Source organism: Emys orbicularis, chromosome 6 (genome assembly GCF_028017835.1).
Source record: "Emys orbicularis isolate rEmyOrb1 chromosome 6, rEmyOrb1.hap1, whole genome shotgun sequence".
NCBI lineage: Eukaryota > Metazoa > Chordata > Testudines > Emydidae > Emys > Emys orbicularis.
The window spans coordinates 78,347,424-78,367,066 of NC_088688.1; positions in this window are offsets into that span (position 1 = coordinate 78,347,424).

The following is a 19,643-nucleotide window of genomic DNA, read 5'->3' on the forward strand; positions in this document are numbered from 1 at the left end:
GTGATTCATCCCCTATTGTCCAGTCCCAGATTCTGGCAGTAGGAGAATTAGGGATGCCCAGAGCATGAGGTTGTGTCCCTGACTATCTTGGCTAATAGCCATTAATGGACCTATCCTCTATAAATGTATCTAGTTCTTTTTGAACCCAGTTATACTTTTAGCCTTTGGAACATCCTCTGGCAATGAGTTTATAGGTTGACTGTGCATTATAGGAAGAAGTATTTCCTTTTGTTTGTTTTATACCTGCTGCCTATTAATTTCAGTGGGTGACCTCAGGTTTTTGTGTAATATGACATGATAAATAATACTTTCCTATTCACTTTCTCCACATCATACATGATTTTATAGACCTCTATGATATCCACCCTTAGTCATCTCTTTTCTAAGATGAGCAGTCCCAGTCTTTTTAATCTCTCTTCATATGGAAGCTGTTCCATAACCCTGATCATTTTTGTTGCCCTTCTGTGTACTTTTCCCAATTCTAATATATCTTTTTTTAGATGGGGCGATCAGAACATTATGCAGTATTCAAGGTCTGAAAATACTACTATTATCTATTCCTTTTCTAATGATTCCTAACATTCTGTTAGCTTTTTTTGACTGCCATTCAGGGGTGAAAGTAAGATAAATTGCTTACCGGTACGGGGGCCCGACTCCAGGCCCCCAGAAGGGCCGGGGCTTCGGGCAGAAGGGGCGGGGCTGAGGGTCAGCCTCCCCCAGCCAGCCCTTCCACACTGCCCGGCCCGCGCCGCCCAGGGCTCCAATGGCGATTTAAAGGTCCCGGGGCTCCAGCCGCTGCCACAGTAGCGACAGCGGTGGCGGCTTTGAGCCCCGGGACCTTTTAAATCTCCGGGCCCCGGGACAGTTGCCCCTTTTGCCCACCCCACCCCCGTCAGTGGCTCTGCTGGTAGGGTGTCTTCACGTCGGTGGCCGTGGGGGCACAAAAGGGACAGCGACGTTAAAGCACTGCCATGGCAGCGCTTTAACGTCGGCTGCGTATGGGCCGGTACCGGCGGCCACTTCTGACCGGTACACTGTATTGGCCCGTACTGGCCCACTTTCACCTCTGCTGCCACTGCATAGTGATCAGATGTTTTAAGAGATCTATCCACAATGACTCCAAGATCTCTGGAGTTTTCTTCATTCTGATGTACTTAAATAAAATGTTTGTTAGTTTTTGTGTCTTTAGCTAGTTACTCTTTTTCCTCCCCAAGCATTCATGCAAAATAAAAAACAGACAATGGAAAATGAACAAAATATGTTATGAACATGGTCAGATAAAATTTTGATTCAGTGAACGTTTGTTAATATGTTTTTGCCATTTGTGCAGCTCTAGTATTTATCCTTATCTTCTCTTCCATCAATGCACAAACACACTTTTTCTCTTCTTACTCCCACCCTCTCAAAAAAGTTTTTCCCACCTTGCTTTTTCTGCCCCCTTTTCTTTCTATTTCCATCATTCATTTCTTATCTCCATTCCTTTTTTCATAGACCTGTTTACAACTAGACAAATTCACACATCCTAAGCCACCCTAAGCCCAGTGTAGACACTGCTAGGTTGACAGAAGAATTCTTCCGTCCACTAAGCTACTGCTTCTTGAGGGGTGGATTTACTCCAGCGATAGAAAAACCTTTCCTGACACTGTAGCAAGTGTCTACACTACAGTGGCGTAGTTGCAGCACCTCAGCTGTATTGCTGTAGCATTATATAGTGGACATATCTTTATTTTTCCCTCATCTTTTTTATTATATTCTGTTTTTTCAACTCTTTCTGTTTCCTCCCATTTTCTGCCTCCTTCACAGTTCCCCAATCTCTTTCCTTCCATCCCTGCCAAAATCCCCCTCATCTTTCCTTCTGCTTCCCTGAATTCCCCACATCTTTCTTCCCACCACCAGATTCCCACATCCCACCTTTCTTTTCCTCTCCATCCTGGATTCATCAGTTCTCATGTCTCTTCCCTTCCCCTGGTTGCCCATCTCCGAGAGACAGGCACTGTGAGACAGCTCAAGAATGAAAGAACTTGACAGAAGCAGCATGTGAGAATGTGAGTCAGAAAGCCAGCATAGAGTGAGATGTATCTTATCTGTACAGTCTGTATCCATCTGTGCAAAACAATTCATTTTTGTTTGGACCAGTGCTGGATGATGTTTACATTACATGGGGCTGTGGAAGAAAACAGCACATACCCTAATCAAGTTGCCCACTAGTTTTAAAGCCTCTGCAGCCCTGGATATGAGAGGATGCACTCAGAGAAATTTAACGTTACAGAATGACAGTCAAAATTCTTCAATATTTGGTAACTATATATTTGTTCTACACTTGCATGCTTCTGCCATACCCAGGGCCTTCTTTATCTCGAGCCAGACTGTTGCCAAATTGCTTCCATTTGTAAATTATTCATGTAAGGCAAAAGCTTTTGACTATGTTTGACAAGACAACTTCTTTAGCAAAGTCATTAAGATAAGAGACCTCTGCAGGGATGGAAGTTATTCAGATTATATATAAAACCTCTTGTGTGTATATACGGTGATTTTCTCTCCCTCTTAGCCCCCCCCCCCAATCATTTTTTGTCCCTTCAACTAAATGCATTAAAATGTAACAAATTATTATGTTGCCACAAGTAATGGATGCTTCTGTCAGCATGCAAAGCAGTTCCGCTCACAGAGTTATAAAACACTGAAAATGGAAATGTAGCCTAAGGAAAAGTTTTGCATTCTAAGCTCAAATGTAATTTTAGAGACAGTGAATATTAAAAAGACAACATATTTTCTAAGATTTCTGATGTACTCAATTTATATGTGCTGGGTTATGATTTTTAAGGATTTTTACACTAAATTAACTTCTTAGAATTTTATTTTCAAAGATGTATGTAACTCTTCATGTGTATGTGCATATGTGTGTGTATCTATCTATCTAGAGAAAGAGAGGGAGTGAATGGGAATTTACATAATGGTTGCAGTGGGGTATAAAATATTTATTAGCATGAGTTTAAAATGAGCTGCTATTCATGAATGGCAAAACCATGGGTGAGTTATGTAGATGACACCAAATGGGCACCAACAAAAGCTTTATACCTCCCCACTATAGTTTTCCTGTCCTGTAAAATTTTTTGAAATTTTTACGTGTCCCAAATCGGGACAAAACATTGAAATCTTGAAAATGTTCAAAAATAAAAAAAACTAATTTTTTGTTTTGTTTTTGTTTTTGCAGGAGGGCTGGGCAATCAAAATGTTTTGTTTCAATAATTTCAAAATGTTTCACTTCAGCTGTGATCTGTTTCCCCTTAATATCTTTTTAGTTTATTTAGCTTAAATTTCCAAATGAAAAGTCATTTCAAAAACGTCAAAATGAAACGTTTCAATAATTTCAATTTTTTTCTCTGCATTTTTAGAGTCAGAAAATTCATCAAAACCAGCCCTGTTTAACATAGCATTTCAGATTCAGTTGTTTGACATTTTGGTGGGGAAAAAAATATCAAAAAATGCTCAGCCAGCTCTACAAACCATCCCGTTAGGTATCTTGGATAAGCCACATGTGTTGCAGAGCAACTACTTTGGGATTATTTCCAAAAGAGTTCTTTGGGGCTGGTTTTTGTATTCTTCCTTCTGTAAATCAATGTACAGGAAGTCCCACTGTACAGGGCTCAAAGGGAGACCATAACAACCTTCAAAAAAACCCTACACTAATATTTTTATGTAAAACCATCACAGTTTTAAATTTGAGTACCTGTGGTTATTCCTGTGCTAGGATTTAGAACCAATACTTGGTGTCATTAGATGCATGGATTCTCCTCTTTAAAATGGCATAAAGCTCTTATTTTCAGCCCTGAAGGGTATGGAATAATACTTTGTAAAGCAGGTATTTAAGTTGTCATAATAAGACTAAGTCTGATATGATAGGAGGCAGTTCAGACCTCAGAGCTATTGTTTCAGCCTCAGGAACACACCACTTCATCTGTTTAAACTTGTTTCACATTTCTAAGGTAATCTTTGCAACCATATGTGCTGGAAACTTTTTTAATGAAACCTTAGATTCTAGAAGACAAAAAGTCATCCTTAAGAAAAATGTTCCTGCTTGCCATCTGCTGTGAACTGGCCCTGAGCTTACTGGAGCTATGTTCAATGACTTCATGCCCTCAGGATAAATATGAACGCATATAGCTAGCTGGGTGCTTAGTTGCCTATTTGCCCATACATTTACCCAATTTGAGCATACATTTACTCTAGTTGTACCCACAAATTGGTTTGCTCATAGTACCTTGCATATTCACAAGCAAGAGTGACACTCTACTGATTAAAAATTTGGTCCATACTGTATGTCATTTTAAGCATTAAGCACTAATACATTAATACTTGTTAAGGATTACTTAGACTGGGGCATTCTTTGCAATATGGTCCATATCTTCATATATCTGTGGACAGTAGCCGACATAATGGACACCATTCTGATTTGGGGCTTTTGGATGCTACTGCAGTAGAAATAATAAATAATAGTAATAATTGACATTGCTGAGTGTGCAGTTTTGCATTCTAAATTCTTTTGATTCATATTAAACTCTTCCAGATGAAAATTGTCCTCAGTGGTTAACTTTTATTAAGTAAACCCCATGACAGGGGTTGCTTCCATGATCCTAAATAAATAAGCACTACTGTGGCTTGAAACTGATATACAATTATAATCATATTATTCAGGGCATGGTAGTATTCATCATGTTGTTAGTATTGTACATTTGTACCATTGTAGATAGGAGTCACACAGCTTGGGGCCTTGTATCTTCACCTATTGTTTTCCCTGTGTTATGATAAATTTTCAGCAACACTTGATTAAAACTGCCAATTTGTTGGGTATAAAGAAAATCTCTTGACACCACCAGGACTAATTATGTTGTCCTTGCCAAAGGGGTAGTTGAATAATTGCATGTGATTATTGCACAGCTATGGTGCTTTTCATGTCAGTTGCAATGCAATGAAGATTGATTCCCTTTAATTAATCATTCAAAAATAACCCCCTTGTATCATTCCCCAAATAGGAGCAACTATGTTCCTACATCTTTCTTCCAAAAGGCTCCTGAATGCAATCGGTTCCCTGATGAGATAGCATTGCAATCTGCATGTGCATGAGCCTGTCCTAAATAGGAGGATCTGCTTTGTAATTGGTTGTGGATCCTAGTTTCCTTGTTCTTTAACCACAGTCCCTAACTTGCTTTATATTTCTTAACAGCTGCAAGCACATGAACATAAGCAGGAAAAATCCAGCTTTTACTAATTAAACTCGGGACAGGAAGAGAAGCTTCAACTCTGATCTGATATATATATAATGTCCACTCTGTACCTATCTGCCATGATAAATTGGCCTCATGCAATCATACAATATTTCTTGGTAGGATTTTATGCTGCCAGACAATATTCTCATTATAAAAATACTTAAAGACATTGGGCCATCTCCTACTGGAACCAATGGAGGTAGTCTAGATTTACACTGGTGTGTTTGTTTTTGTTGGTTTTTCACATGTTCTTTTTACTTTCCAGATTCTATAGCATTCTCTTCTGAGCTAATTGCTTCCTTTTCTAATTCAGACTGTGACAAGATGTGACTCCATTCTGGGCTGGAAAGAGTTAAGACCAGATTTAGGATTAGGTAGCCACATCCACTGCACCTGTGCTGGGTTTGGTCTTAAAAAGGGGGAAGTCCAGCAAATTGAGTGGGTGAATGGGATGAGTGGTGTTAGGAAGTTCCTGCCCAGGATTAGCAGCCTGCTAGGATACAAGAAACCTAGTGGGGGACTTTGGCTGGCCAGATTGGCTGCAGAAAGGAAGGCTTCAGCCAAGAAGACAGTGATTGAAACTATGTCTGAGAGGTGTAGAGCCAGGGTGTAACAGCTGGCAATTATGTATGGGAGCAGGGACTGGAGGTAGGGCCTGGCTGGGTGGAAGATTCCTTTGTTTTATGCCTTTTGGAACTTTTGTTTTTTGAAGGTCTCCTTTCATCTGGAAGGGGTGAGACTGGCTGGAGCTGTAAGAAGAAGTAGATTGTTGCAGGACCAAACAGCTGTTTGGGGGGGGAAACCGAGGCAGAGTTGCTGCAATACTATAACTGGTCATGAAAAGATGCCCTGGCTGGTAAGTTTGCTCTGTTACACTGACCATATATTTATGTTAAAAATATTAGATATTTTAATCTGATGAAGTAGTTTAAGCATATTCACCACGTATATGACCAGATATATTAATGTAAGCTTTCTACCCACAATGGCATTGTTTTTTTCTGAAAATGGATGGGGGGGTGGGGTTTGGTATTACAGAATCCTCTCAGTTAGTATAACATCTATATATTAAGATAAATGATAGGCCTGACATGTAATGTTTAATAGGTATGTGGATCTAGGGGTTTAATTCATGTCCCTCTCTCTCTGAGGTAGCATAATCATTATATCAAAGACCTACGGTTAGAGAGACAAAAATATGTGAAATGTTGCTGTATTGCTTGTGAAATGTTTATGAATCTTTTTGCTCATAAAATTGGGATGACTTGATATAGTCTAATCAAGTTATACACATTGATATGTATTAACTAGTTTGAGTTGTTCTAATACAGTTCAGAACTCAAAGCTCAGAAAAGGCTTAGAATTTCATGAAAGAACATGTAGTGTCAGTTTGCACCAACAGCTACACAGGTGGTGGTATTCCTGTAGGAGTTTCCAACCAGTAAATGGTAGAAAATATTGAATTTACTCATAAAGGAGTATCCACACTACCACTGCTAAGGTACCATATAGCTATAGTATACATCTATAGTATGTCTGTATATAGTTATATAAATGATCAGTACCTAAATACCATTCCATTTTATTTTATCAAATAAGATAGTCTGAACTTAATTCAATGCTATTTTATACTAGTGTAATGAGTGGCAGTGGAACCTGACTGCTAAAAGACCAGGGGATGGGGAGGTAATCAGGTGATGGAATTGCAAAATGGGTGTAACTTTACTTATTGGAAGATGAAGGTATAAGGACGTAAGCATTGGCTGAGAAATCTGCTTATGCTGTAGATTCCAGAGATTATTGGTGTCACGCTTCAGTGGAACACTGGGATGTAAAGCTTCCCACCTCCTTCGTGTGTGTGTGTGTTTGCTTGCGCACACACACACCTCTACCTCTGAATTGTAGTTCAGGGGTGGCCAACCTGAGCCTGAGAAGGAGTCAGAATTTACCAATGTACATTGCCAAAGACCACAGTAATACATCAGTAGCGCCACTCCCCTGCTCCCAGCACCTCCAGATCAGCTGTTTCGTGGCATGCAGGAGGCTCGGGGGGGGGGACAGGGATGGGGGGAGAGGAGCGAGGAAATGGCAGGCTCAGGGGAGGGGGTGGGAAGGGGTGGAGTGGGGGCAGGTTCTGTGGCAGAGCCAGGGATTGAGCAGTGAGCACCCCCTGACCCATTGGAAAGTTGGTGCCTGTAGCTCCAGCCCCGGAGTTTATGCCTATACAAGGAGCTGCATATTAACTTCTGAAGAGCCGCATATTGCTCCGGAGCCACAGGTTGGCCACCTCTGCTGTAGTTGATAGCACAGCAGATATCCCCTGCCCTCCATAGGGGGAAGTCGTCCTTCCCAATGGGACTGAGTTTAGCAGGCACAGGAGAGTGTGTTTACCCTTGTTTCTGTAGTTGTGGGGCATGGGGCCACTTTCATGGGCCAGATTTTCACCTAGAGATGCAAATAGATGCCTAGTGGGGCTTTCAAAAGAGTCAAAACAGGTGAGGCACCTAGTCTCCATCGAAATCAATGGGAGTTACGAGCCTAACTTATTTAGGTGCTTTTGAAAAATCCCACTAGGCATCTATCCACACATCTAGGTGCCTAAATAGCTTTCAAAGTCTGACCCATTATATATACATGTGAAAATGTAGCTTGATTGAGCCACAGAAAAGCAGATTTCTATCCAGTAGAAACTTGAATATAACTGAAGTAAAGATTTCATATTGTAACCAAAACATGGACACACTGTCCAAACTTGTGGAACGTGCTTTTTTTCACAAGATAAATCTCCTTTTCTGCTTTTCCATAGATTTCAATTTCACTCTAAGTTTTAATCTGTCCCTGTATAAAACTCTAGCTTCCTGTGGTTTAATAGAATATAAAACATAGTAAATTTAATATACTCTACGTGGTTATAATTGTCTTATTATTAGAAACAAATATCTGGACAATACCCATGTCATGCCAGACATGAAAATAATGTACAACCACTACATTCTAGCTCACTAAATCGTCTCTCTGAAGAACTCATTTAGTAGAAGGCAGTACACAAAGGAGAGGTACAGTGGTGACTGTAGATGTTCTAAATTCCATGGGGGTTTAAGAAGCTGAACCATCTATTTCATTCTACAAGGAGTTGTTTTCTATATATGTTGATTGCACATTCATTCTCTAATCATTGTATGTTTAAAGCTAAAAGAAAGACGGGACTAAAATTTCTTCCATAAATTGTTGAACATTTACAATAGATATAGAAATGCACAGTGTGAACACTGCTAAAGCTGTGAGAAAGTAAATTGGTACCACCACAGGAAATAGTCCTTAGGTATAAGCTTTAAGAGCTCACTGGAATATATGAGCACATTTTGTACTAAAAAGGATTATATAGCCCATAATGCCTGCTTCCTGAAATGTACGTTTTGTTGGCTAATACATTTACAACAAGTCAACAATTAACAATAAATTCTCCTGTTTTATGAACCAGAACTACAAAAATTCTACTGGATATGCTGGAAAACCATATTTATAAACAAGTTTTAGTGATTAAGTTCCGATCCAAAGCATGCTTCTTTTGGTTTCTTGCACAAAGAGCTATCACAGAATATGCTCATGTTTTTGCCCATTTGCCAAGGAAGGGCTTGAAATAAAAATTGAAAGAACAAGCAGTTCCACTTAACATATAATTAACTTAAAATACAAAAGAATGTTCTTTTATACAGCACATAATCAGGCTGCAGAATTCACTTCAATATGATGTTAACAAGTCCACACTTGCAAAATTTTGGTCTTCAGTCATTCCTGAAAAAAATACTTGCATAAGCATTTGCTTTTGCACAAATTAGTAATTGCCCACAAAAATACTTGTTTGTGCGTGCATTTAACCATTATGCAATTACCAAGATTGCATAGTTGTAATGCTAAAAAGTCAAGCTCATGACATTGTTTCATTTGCAGGTGTGCAAACAACATATTGCAAACCTTGTGCTGCCAGGGGTAAAATACCTTGTAGCGGGATTTCAGAAGGAATTTTTTCTCTCATATATATCACTGCATTACTCATTATTTTCACTGTAAGGATATACTATTGATAGTATTTTGATGGCTCTCATTACTGTAGTATGAGTGTCTGTCGTGGTTTTTTTTTTGTTTTTTTTGTTTTTTTTTACAGCACCCCTGTGACATAGCATTTCCCTATCATCCCTGTTGCCCAAGGTCACACGGGAATTCTGTGCCTGAGTGAGGACTTGTACTCAGGTCTCACAAATCCTAGCCTGGTGTCTTAACCACTGAACAATCCATACCTCCCTTTAGGCATCCTGGCCACTGCTAAAAGACAGATTATTATGCAATTGCTTTTCTATTAAGAATTGGTTCTGGAATCCTATCTTCCAAAATGCATCTTCAGTGTCTTCTGTGGCCATATTATTCACTGAACTTCATCTCTTTCTTCTCAGAGTTGCCTAATCAGTTTTTCCCAACATCCCAATGACTACACTGCTCATGAGTTTTTACTTTATCAGTGTTCAAAATATGTTTTAATGTCACAAGTTCATGCAGTAGGTCAGCTGGTAAGTCTGCTTCAGTTCTTTACATGCCTTTTTTAGAGTCATCATCCAGTTTGGAAAATACATGTAAGATGCCACACATGTTTACAAATACCTTAAAAATTCCTGTAAATGTCTCTAATGACAATTAGAGCTTTTCTCAAGTCTGGAGAAAAGCTCTGTGTAAGCTCAAAAGCTTGTCTCTTTCACCAACAGAAGTTGGTCCAATAAGTTTTCTACATCAAAACTGGCTGACCACAATCCTGGATGGTTGTGCAGAACTCTCTAGACTTAGGGCTTCACGTCTGAGGATGTTAGGGAGATTCCCAAACCTGAGCTGGCTTTTGTAGGTGACAAATCTGAGGAACTGTCACAGATTGAAGTGTCACTAGAGGAGGTTTTGGAATTAATTGATAAGCGTAATATTAACAAGTCACCGGGACCAGATGGCATTCACCCAAGAGTTCTGAAAGAACTCAAATGTGAAGTTGCAGAACTATTAACTAGGGTTTGTAACCTGTCCTTTAAATCGGCTTCTGTACCCAATGCCTGGAAGATAGCTAATGTAACGCCAATATTTAAAAAGAGCTCTAGAGGTGATCCCGGCAATTACAGATCGGTAAGTCTAACGTTGGTACCAGGCAAATTAGTTGAAACAATAGTTAAGAATAAAATTGTCAGACACCTAGAAGAACATAAATTGTTGGGCAAAAGTCAACATGGTTTCTGTAAAGGGAAATCATGTCTTACTAATCTATTAGAGGAGTTTGTTGACCCCTTCAAAAATGTGGACATAGTGTACTTAGATTTCCAGAAAGCCTTTGACAAGGTCCCTCACCAAAGACTCTTAAGTACAGTAAGTTGTCATGGGATAAAAGGGAAGGTCCTTTCATGGATTGATAACTGGTTAAAAGACAGGGTAGGAATTAATGGTAAATTCTCAGAATGGAGAGGGGTAACTAGTGGTGTTCCCCAAGGGTCTGTCCTAGGACCAATACTATTCAACTTATTCATAAATGATCTGGAGAAAGGGGTAAACAGTGAGGTGGCAAAGTTTGCAGATGATACTAAACTGCCCAGGATAGTTAGGACCAAAGCAGACTGTGAAGAACTTCAAAAAGATCTCACAAAACTAAGTGATTGGGCAACAAAATGGCAAATGAAATTTAATGTAGATAAATGTAAAGTAATGCACATTTGGAAAAAATAACCCCAACTGTACATACAATATGATGGGGGGGCTAATTTAGCTACAACAAATCAGGAAAAAGATCTTGGAGTCATCGTGGATAGTTCTCTGAAGACGTCCACGCAGTGTGCAGAGGCTGTCAAAAAAACAAACAGGATGTTAGGAATCATTAAAAAGGGGATAGAGAATAAGACGGAGAATATATTATTGCCCTTACATAAATCGATGGTACTCCCACAACTTGAATACTGCATACAGATGTGGTCTCCTCATCTCAAAGAAATCCTGGTACTAGAAAAGGTTCAGAGAAGGGCAACTAAAATGACTAGGGGTTTGGAATGGGTCCCATATGAGGAGAGATTAGAGGCTAGGACTTTTCAGCTTGGAAAAGAGGAGACTAAGGGGGGATATGATAGGGGTATATAAAATCGTGAGTGATGTGGAGAAAGTAGATAAGGAAAAGTTATTTACTTATTCCTATAATACAAGAACTAGGGGCCACCAAATGAAATTAATGGGCAGCAGGTTTAAAACAAATAAAAGGAAGTTCTTCTTCACACAGCGCACAGTCAACTTGTGGAACTCCTTGTGAAGGCTAGGATTATAACAGCGTTTAAAAGAGAACTGGATAAATTCATGGAGGTTAAGTCCATTAATGGCTATTAGCCAGGATGGGTAAGGAATGGTGTCCCTAGCCTCTGTTTGTCAGAGGGTGGAGATGGATGGCATGAGAGAGATCACTTGATAATTACCTGTTAGGTTCACTCCCTCTGGGGCAGCTGGCATTGGCCACTGTCAGTAGACAGGATACTGGGCTAGATGGACCTTTGGTCTGACCCAGTACGGCCGTCCTTATGTTGTCTACGCTACCACTTTTGTTGGTATAACTTATGTCGTTCAGTGACACCCCGAGTGACATAAGTTACACTGACAGAAGTGCCAGTATGGACAGCGCGATGCCGATGGGAGACCTTCTCCCACCGACATAGCTACCGCCACTCATGGAGGTGGTTTTCTCATATCGACGGGAGAGCTGTCCCCTGTCGGCATAGAATGGCTACACGAGCAATCTTACAGTGGTGCAGCTGCATCGGTATAGCTGTGCCGCTGTAAGCTCACTAGTGTAGACAAGCCCATAGTAACAGTTCGTATGACCCTCTGTCTTGTGCTTCCTTAGTTTAGGGTCCAACTTCTTCCAATCTGACACACCATTTACAAAAGGTGCTTCAGGATGTTTAGATGTCTTGAGAGGTGCTCTGGCAAACATTGCATGGAAAATAGAAAACTCTGCCCACTGCACAGGAACATAGCTTTGACTGACAGCTTCTACATTTGGTAGTACTCTAGTGTGACCAGACAGCAAATGTGAAAAATCGGGACGGGGGGGGTAATAGGGGCCTATATAAGAAAAAGACCCAAAAATCGGGACTGTCCCTATAAAATCAGGACATCTGATCACCCTATAGTACACTTTTTTTATGGTGTTTATCGGTGAAATGTCTGCCATTCCTCTGTGGAAAATTAAAACTTTCAGATGACCCTTGAATATAGGGTGACCAGATGTCCTGATTTTATAGGGACAGTCCCGATTTTTGGGTCTCTTTCTTATATAGGCTCCTATTACCCCCCCCCACCCCCGTCCCGATTTTTCACACTTGCTATCTGGTCGTCCTACTTGAATAGGACCTCTCTCAAGATAACAAATCAAGTCTGAAAAGTCAAGAGGACGTGGCCATGCTGCTGGATCTTGCCCTAGTCTTGTCTTGTGGTGAGCTGTTGCTTAGGACTTTTTCCTGGATACTTGCTAAGGAGGCTGAGCTGATTATTATCATCATCTTCATGACAAATAGGAACAGATAGCTCTAACAATTTAAGAAAGCCACCTCTTCCAGTTTTAGAAGTTGCAGACGTGTTCCTCTCATGTTCAGTAAGGTTCTCATCTGAAATTTTAGTGCAAACAGACATTGTGGACATAGATGCACTAGGCCCTAAATGATCTTTTTTCCTTCCTGTCTCCAGGACCAAAATGCCACTCAGCTAGACTGGCCTGCTAATGTTACATAGCATCAATTCTGGTAAGCTGGTGTTTTTGCTTTAAAGCCTCTGACAGATATTTTTCACTTTTTTTGATGGTAGCATGGTTTCAACCATGCTAACAGTGAAAGAATGCTACCCAACCCTTACTAATATGATGCCTGCCTGCATTTTAGCATCACCAAGATGATGCTGGCAGGATACTACCCAGCAACACTGTGGGGGTTGGTCTACCAAAACACAACAGATGGCTGTCTTTTAATACTTTAAATAGTAATAATAAAATGGCTTAAGAAATCATAGCAAGGTGATTGGTGAAGAGAGATTACATGACAGTGCCTTTATTTTCAAAGTGAAACAAATGCATACCTTTAAATTATACATGCAGAACCAGCTGCAAGTAGATGGTCCTGCAGATCTTCTCTGTTTGATTGCGACAATTGAATTTGAGTAGTTTAGCAAGATACTTCATGCTGGACCACCAAATGCACATGACAGCTCTGATGCAACATCCATGCAGGGCCGGCTCCAGGGTTTTGGCCGCCCCAAGCAGCCCCCCCCCCCCCCCCCCCCAAAAAAGTTGTGATCGGCGGCGGCAATTCGGCGGGAGGTCCTTCGCTCCAAGGCGGAGTGAGGGACTGTCCGCCGAATTGCTGCCGAATACCTGGACATGCCGCCCCTCTCCGGAGCGGCCGCCCCAGGCACCTGCTTGACAAGCTGGTGCCTCAAGCCTGCCCTGCATCCATGGCAACACTGACCTCTTGGATTCTAATCTAGACACATTTGGTTTTCCTGTTTGAGGTGATTAGCATATTTAAACATGACCATGTATTTAAAATAAACAGCCTTGTCAGTTACAAACGTTATTCAGCAGACAGACAGGAATATAAAGCCCCATCATTGTCACTTCTGCTGCTTAATAGTGGGTAACTTTGTACATATTTTGACCTTTGACAATAATTTCTGGGCCCCTTGAAGGCTTTTTTTTTGGGGGGGGGGGGGAAAGGGGGCAAATGTACCCAGTGCCCCACCTCTAGTACCTGGCCTACTCCCTTTTGCCATGGCCTTCATAAAATGGATTGCTTAACCCTTGGCTTCTTATTTTCCCCAAATGAAATTGTTTGTCATAGATTGTCATTGATCTAAGAGACATCCTAAAACAGGATTATTAGGAAAGTGAAATTAATTGACCCAATTCTGCCTAACCATGACATTTAATATTTTGAACAAATTTTCAGATCTGTTTTGATTTGATTAATCAAAGGTGTATAATATTCTCTTGCCATCTTTTTGAAATGTGTATTTTCAGATGTCTTGTTGAAGTAATTGCCCATTTTTATTTGTATTTATCTTTTATATCTTTCATTAGATCAAAGCCCACACCGATGTCCAGGAACTCTGAATTGTAGTAATTTATTTTAAATCCCGACACTGTCCTCTTGCAAGTCTAGCAATGCATGAGTTGGACTTGTAACAAATGCCATGACATTGTCTGCCTATAAAGCTAATTTGTGTTCCTTGTTTCCTACAGTAAATCTATTTATATGAGGATTATTTCTGATCAAATGGGCAAGTGTCTCCATAACCATGTCAAAAAAGTGATAATAGATATACTTGGTATATGCCTCTAAAATGGGGAAAAAAATCTGATAGATATCCCATTTACTCTTAAAGTGATGGAAATTGTAATTTCCATCTGACAGGCAGCAGAACCTATGGCCAGCACGTCTTGCTACAGTGTAACTGTCAGTCAAATGACTGGCAAAAAAACACTTCGCTACAAGGTTAGTGATAACTATGTTTGGGGTGGGGGGAGTTTATCTGCCTCCCCTGTTTTTAAAGCATTTATTTTAGTCAAGTAAAAAGAAAAGAAAGGAGTGATGGAAGGGAGGTTATTCAACAAATATAACTTTATCCATGGTAATTAAATCAAATACAATTCCCACCACTACAGTAGAGCAAACTATGATAAACCCATAATCTAACTACTTGCTGCCCATGGAAAAGTACTGTGAAGCTGTCATTGTTGATCAGCTGCTGCGATGAGCAAATTGATGAGGATTAGATAAGCAATGTAGTGTCATAAGCAAAGAAGTTCAGACAGTCCAGTCTCCTCCTAATGGACATAGTATGAGTACCTTAGTGAATGAAGAATTGACCTTGTAATTGCCTCTTTCTGGGATTGGTGAAATTGCTATAGCCCCTAGACATTTCTATAAGCAAATCCTTCAAGAGACAACTGGCACAGCAGTGTGTCCAGAGAAATCTCAAGCTTTTGTTGACAGGGCAATTGAAGTCAGTTTCTGGGACTGATTTGGGAAGCATCATGTCAAATGCTTGTGATCATATTTTCAAATACTGTATCCTTCACAATACATTTATAGAATTAAAATCCTTCCCAATTTTGACATCAGCTGTGGGATTGGACCCAAGACGTCTGGATCTAAAAGCAATGCCCCTATTGCTGGAGCTAAAGAATCCAGCTGTACTATTATATCAAGGGCCGTAACAGAGTCCATCACAAAACTTTGTGCTCCTGCTACTAAAGTGGGACAGACACACTGCAAACATGGGTTACACCAGAAACTACTGATTTTAAATAGGAATATCATACATACTGTATTGAAACAGTCTTGAAATACTTGAATCTGGCACAACATTAAGGCATGCAATTAGGACTGCTATAGCTTATTTTAAGTAGGATCACAGAGTAACTTACAAACAGTAATATAACCCTCGCCCTACCTTTCTTAGGTAGGGAAGTATTACCCTCATTTTAAAGAAGAGTAAAGTGAAACAGAAAATAAAGTGATTTGCCTGAAGTTATACAGCCAGGAAGAGACCGCAGAGATAAGAAAAGAATGGCCATACTGGGTCAGACCAATGGTCCATCTAGCCCAGTGTCCTGTCTTCTGATTGTGGCCAATGCCACATGCTTCAGAGGGAATGAACAAAACAGTCAATCAGAGTGATCATCCCCTGTTGTCCACTCTCTCTTTCTGGTAGTCAGAGGCTAGGGACACCCAGATCATGGGGTTGCAGCCCTGATCATCTTGGCTAATTGCTATTGATGGTCCAATCCTTCATGAACATACCTAATTTTTATATGAATCCTGTTACAGTTCTAGCCTTCACAACATCCCCTGGCAAAGAGTTCCACAACTTGACTGTATGTTGTGTAAAGAAGTCTATCCTTTGGTTTGTTTTAAACCTACCGCCTATTAATTTCATTGGGTGACTCTTGGTTCTTGTGTTATGTGAAGGAGTAAATAACACTTCCTTATTCACTTTCTCCACACCAGTCATGATTTTATAAACTTCTATCATATTTCCCCTTAGTCATTTATTTTCCAAACTGAATAGTCCTAGTCTTTTTAATCTCTCTTCATATGGACGTTGTTCCATATCCTTAATTATTTTTGTTGCCCTTCTCTGTATCTTTTCCAGTTCTAGTATATCTTTTTTTAAATGGGGCAACCAGAACTGCACACGGTATTCATGGTGTGGGTATACCATGAATTTATATTGTGCCATTATGATATTTACTATTTTATTACCTATACCTTTCCTAATGCCTACTAACATTGTTAGCTTTTTTGACTGCCACTGTATATTGAGTGGATGTTTCCAGAGCACTATCCACAATGACTCCAAGATCTTTCTTGGGTTGTAACAGCTCATTTAGACCTATCATTGTATATGTACAGTTGGGATGATGTTTTTCAATGTGCATTAGTTTGCATTTATCAACATTGAATTTCATCTGCCATTTTGTTGCCCATTCACCCAAGTTTTGTGATATCTCTTTGTAACTCTTCGCAGACTACTTTGGACTTACAAAATTACTCAAGATAGTTATCATGTGCAAATTTTGCCACTTCACTGTTTACCCCTTTTTCCAGATTATTTGTGAATATGTTGAACAGAGCTGGTCCCAGTACAGATCCCTGGAGGATCTGAACTATAATTTATTCCTACCCTGTCTTTTAATCAGGTACTAATCCATGAGAGCACCTTCCCTACTATCCCATGACTTCTTGCTTTGCTTTGGTGAGGGACATTGTCAAATGCTTTGTGAAAGTCCAAGTACACTGTATCCACTGCATCAGCCTTGTCCACATGTTTGTTGACACCCCCACCCCTTAAAGCATTCTAATAGATTGGTGAGGCATGATTTACTTTACAAATGCAGTGTTGACTTTTCCCTCCAACAAATCATTTTCTTCTGTGTGTCTGATAATTCTGTTCTTTACTATAGTTTCAACCAGTTTTCCCAGTACTGAAATTAGGCTTACTGGCCTGTAATTGCCAGGATCACCTCTGGAGCCTTTTTAAAAAATTAGCATCACGTTAGCTATCCTCCAGTCATCTGGTACAGAAGCTGATTTAAATGATAGTTCACATACCACAGTTAGTAGTTGTGCAATTTCATATTTGAGTACCTTCAAAACCCTTGGATGAATATCTGGCCTTGGTGACTTATTACAGTTTAATTATTCAATTTGTGCCAAAGCCTCCTTTAATGAAACCTCAATCTGGGACAGTTCCTCAGATTTGTCACTTAAAAAGAATGGCTCAGGTTTGGGAATCTCCCTCACTTCCTCATCAGTGAAGACTGATGCAAAGAATTAATTTAGCTTCTCTGCAATGGCTTTATTGTCCTTGAGTGCTCCTTTAGCACCTGGATTATCCAATGGCCCCACTAGTAGGCTTCCTGCTTCTGAAGTACTTAAACTCAAGTTTTGTTTTTTTTGTTGTGGGGTGTGCGGTTTTTTTGTTTGTTTGTTTGTTTTTTAGTCTTTGGCTAGTTGCTCTTCAAATTCTTGTTTGACCTGCCTAATTATACTTTTACACGTGACTTGTCAGAGTTTATGCTCCTTTCTATTTTTCTCAGTAGGATTTAACTTCCAAATTTCAAATGGATGTCTTTTTGCCTCTAACCACTTCTTTTACTTTGATTAGCCATGGTGGCACTTTTTTGCTCCTCTTACTGTGTTTTTTTTAATTTGGGGTATACATTTAATTTGAGCATCTGTACTGCTGTTTTTAGCAAGGAATTATGGTGTTTCTTAACAGTAGGCTCTGGAGATGTTTGCATCACAAAATGACACAAATGTCATAGTGCCCTGGAGGACAAATTCATAACATCACAACTCTGCACATGACGCTGTAACTAGTGGTTTTCACCATATGAACTTTCATATTAGTTCCATTTTGAGAAAGTAAAGAATCAGAGACCTTTTTAAAGTTGAAAAAAACAAATATACAAAATGTTATCCAAAGAGATGAACAATAAATATAAACAGTGCAGTAGCTGTAACACTTTTTTTTTTTTTTTATAAGATGACTGTGAAATGGAAAAATCTTAGATGGGAACAATAAAATGTTGATGTATATTCCACAGATCATTGTTTTCCAGGGTTTAAAAGGAAAACTTCTTTCATAGGTAGTCTGTCCCTCTGATTAATAGAACCTGAAAATACAATGGAAGATTAAAAAATTATTTTTGAATCATTTAGTGAAAATTACACCTTTTGTGTAATTGTGAAATTCCCTATTTATTTACCACCTTAGAGTACCCAAATATTTAAAATTGGAATCCAGCGGTACATAACCATCGATTTCCAATTGATGGTTATCTGTGTTCTAATAAAATGTCAGATGTTTAAAAATCTACCAGAGACCTTTATAATACAGGACATGGATTAAATATATTTGCATGTCATCTCTCAGCCTTTTATGAAGCTGTTGTAAATGATTTAGCTTAGCTTTTAGATTTCAGAGTCATTTCATTTCAATTTGGACTCTTTCGTACAATTCGTAGGCTTTGTTCAACCAAATGAAGACTACTGACATTTAGCGTGTGGAATAACATGTCAAAAATAAGGGATGCTGAAATTCACGGTTTGTGGATTTAGTAAAGATGTGAAATAAAGTCTTTGATGCATGTTAAAATCACAGTAAATGTAAGTGAAATCTAATTGTAAAATGTAAATGAAGCTTAATTGTTTACCATGCACTTGCAGTTGAAATCCTGCTGTGTAATGCATGTCAGCATCCATTCCAGATACGTTGGGGCTGCAAAGCAAAGTCCAAGATGGTTTGGTTGTGACAAATACCCTCCTTGTTCATGAACCAGAAAGTGCAGAGCTTTTCAAGCAGGGGCGGGGGAATACAGCTTTCTGCAGTAGCAAACACTTAAAAGCATAGTCCCAGAGGGGGGGGGGAATATTAATTATGGAGAAAGCACCACTACATTACAATATATATTTTGATTTGCTAAACAGAAAAGATTTTGTAAGAATTTTACTGAAGTTTAACAGGTAATCAGGTAAATGTATCATCATGGTTTCTCTATATGGCTTTGTTTTCAGTGTGGTAAAAAACAACTTCTTATCAAGTTCATTAATGCACTAAGCATTTATTAGAATACATTCCAATGCAATGAGATACTATATTCAAAATTCTTGAGTCTTTTGGAAACAATAAAACTAATTAAGGCAAAAACAACCAAAAAAGCATTCTCCAGAATGATGACAAGTTGGGCCCAAAATAACATCAATGCATCTTTAAATTGAAACTGTGTTAAACCAACTGTTGGAGTAGAGAAGAATC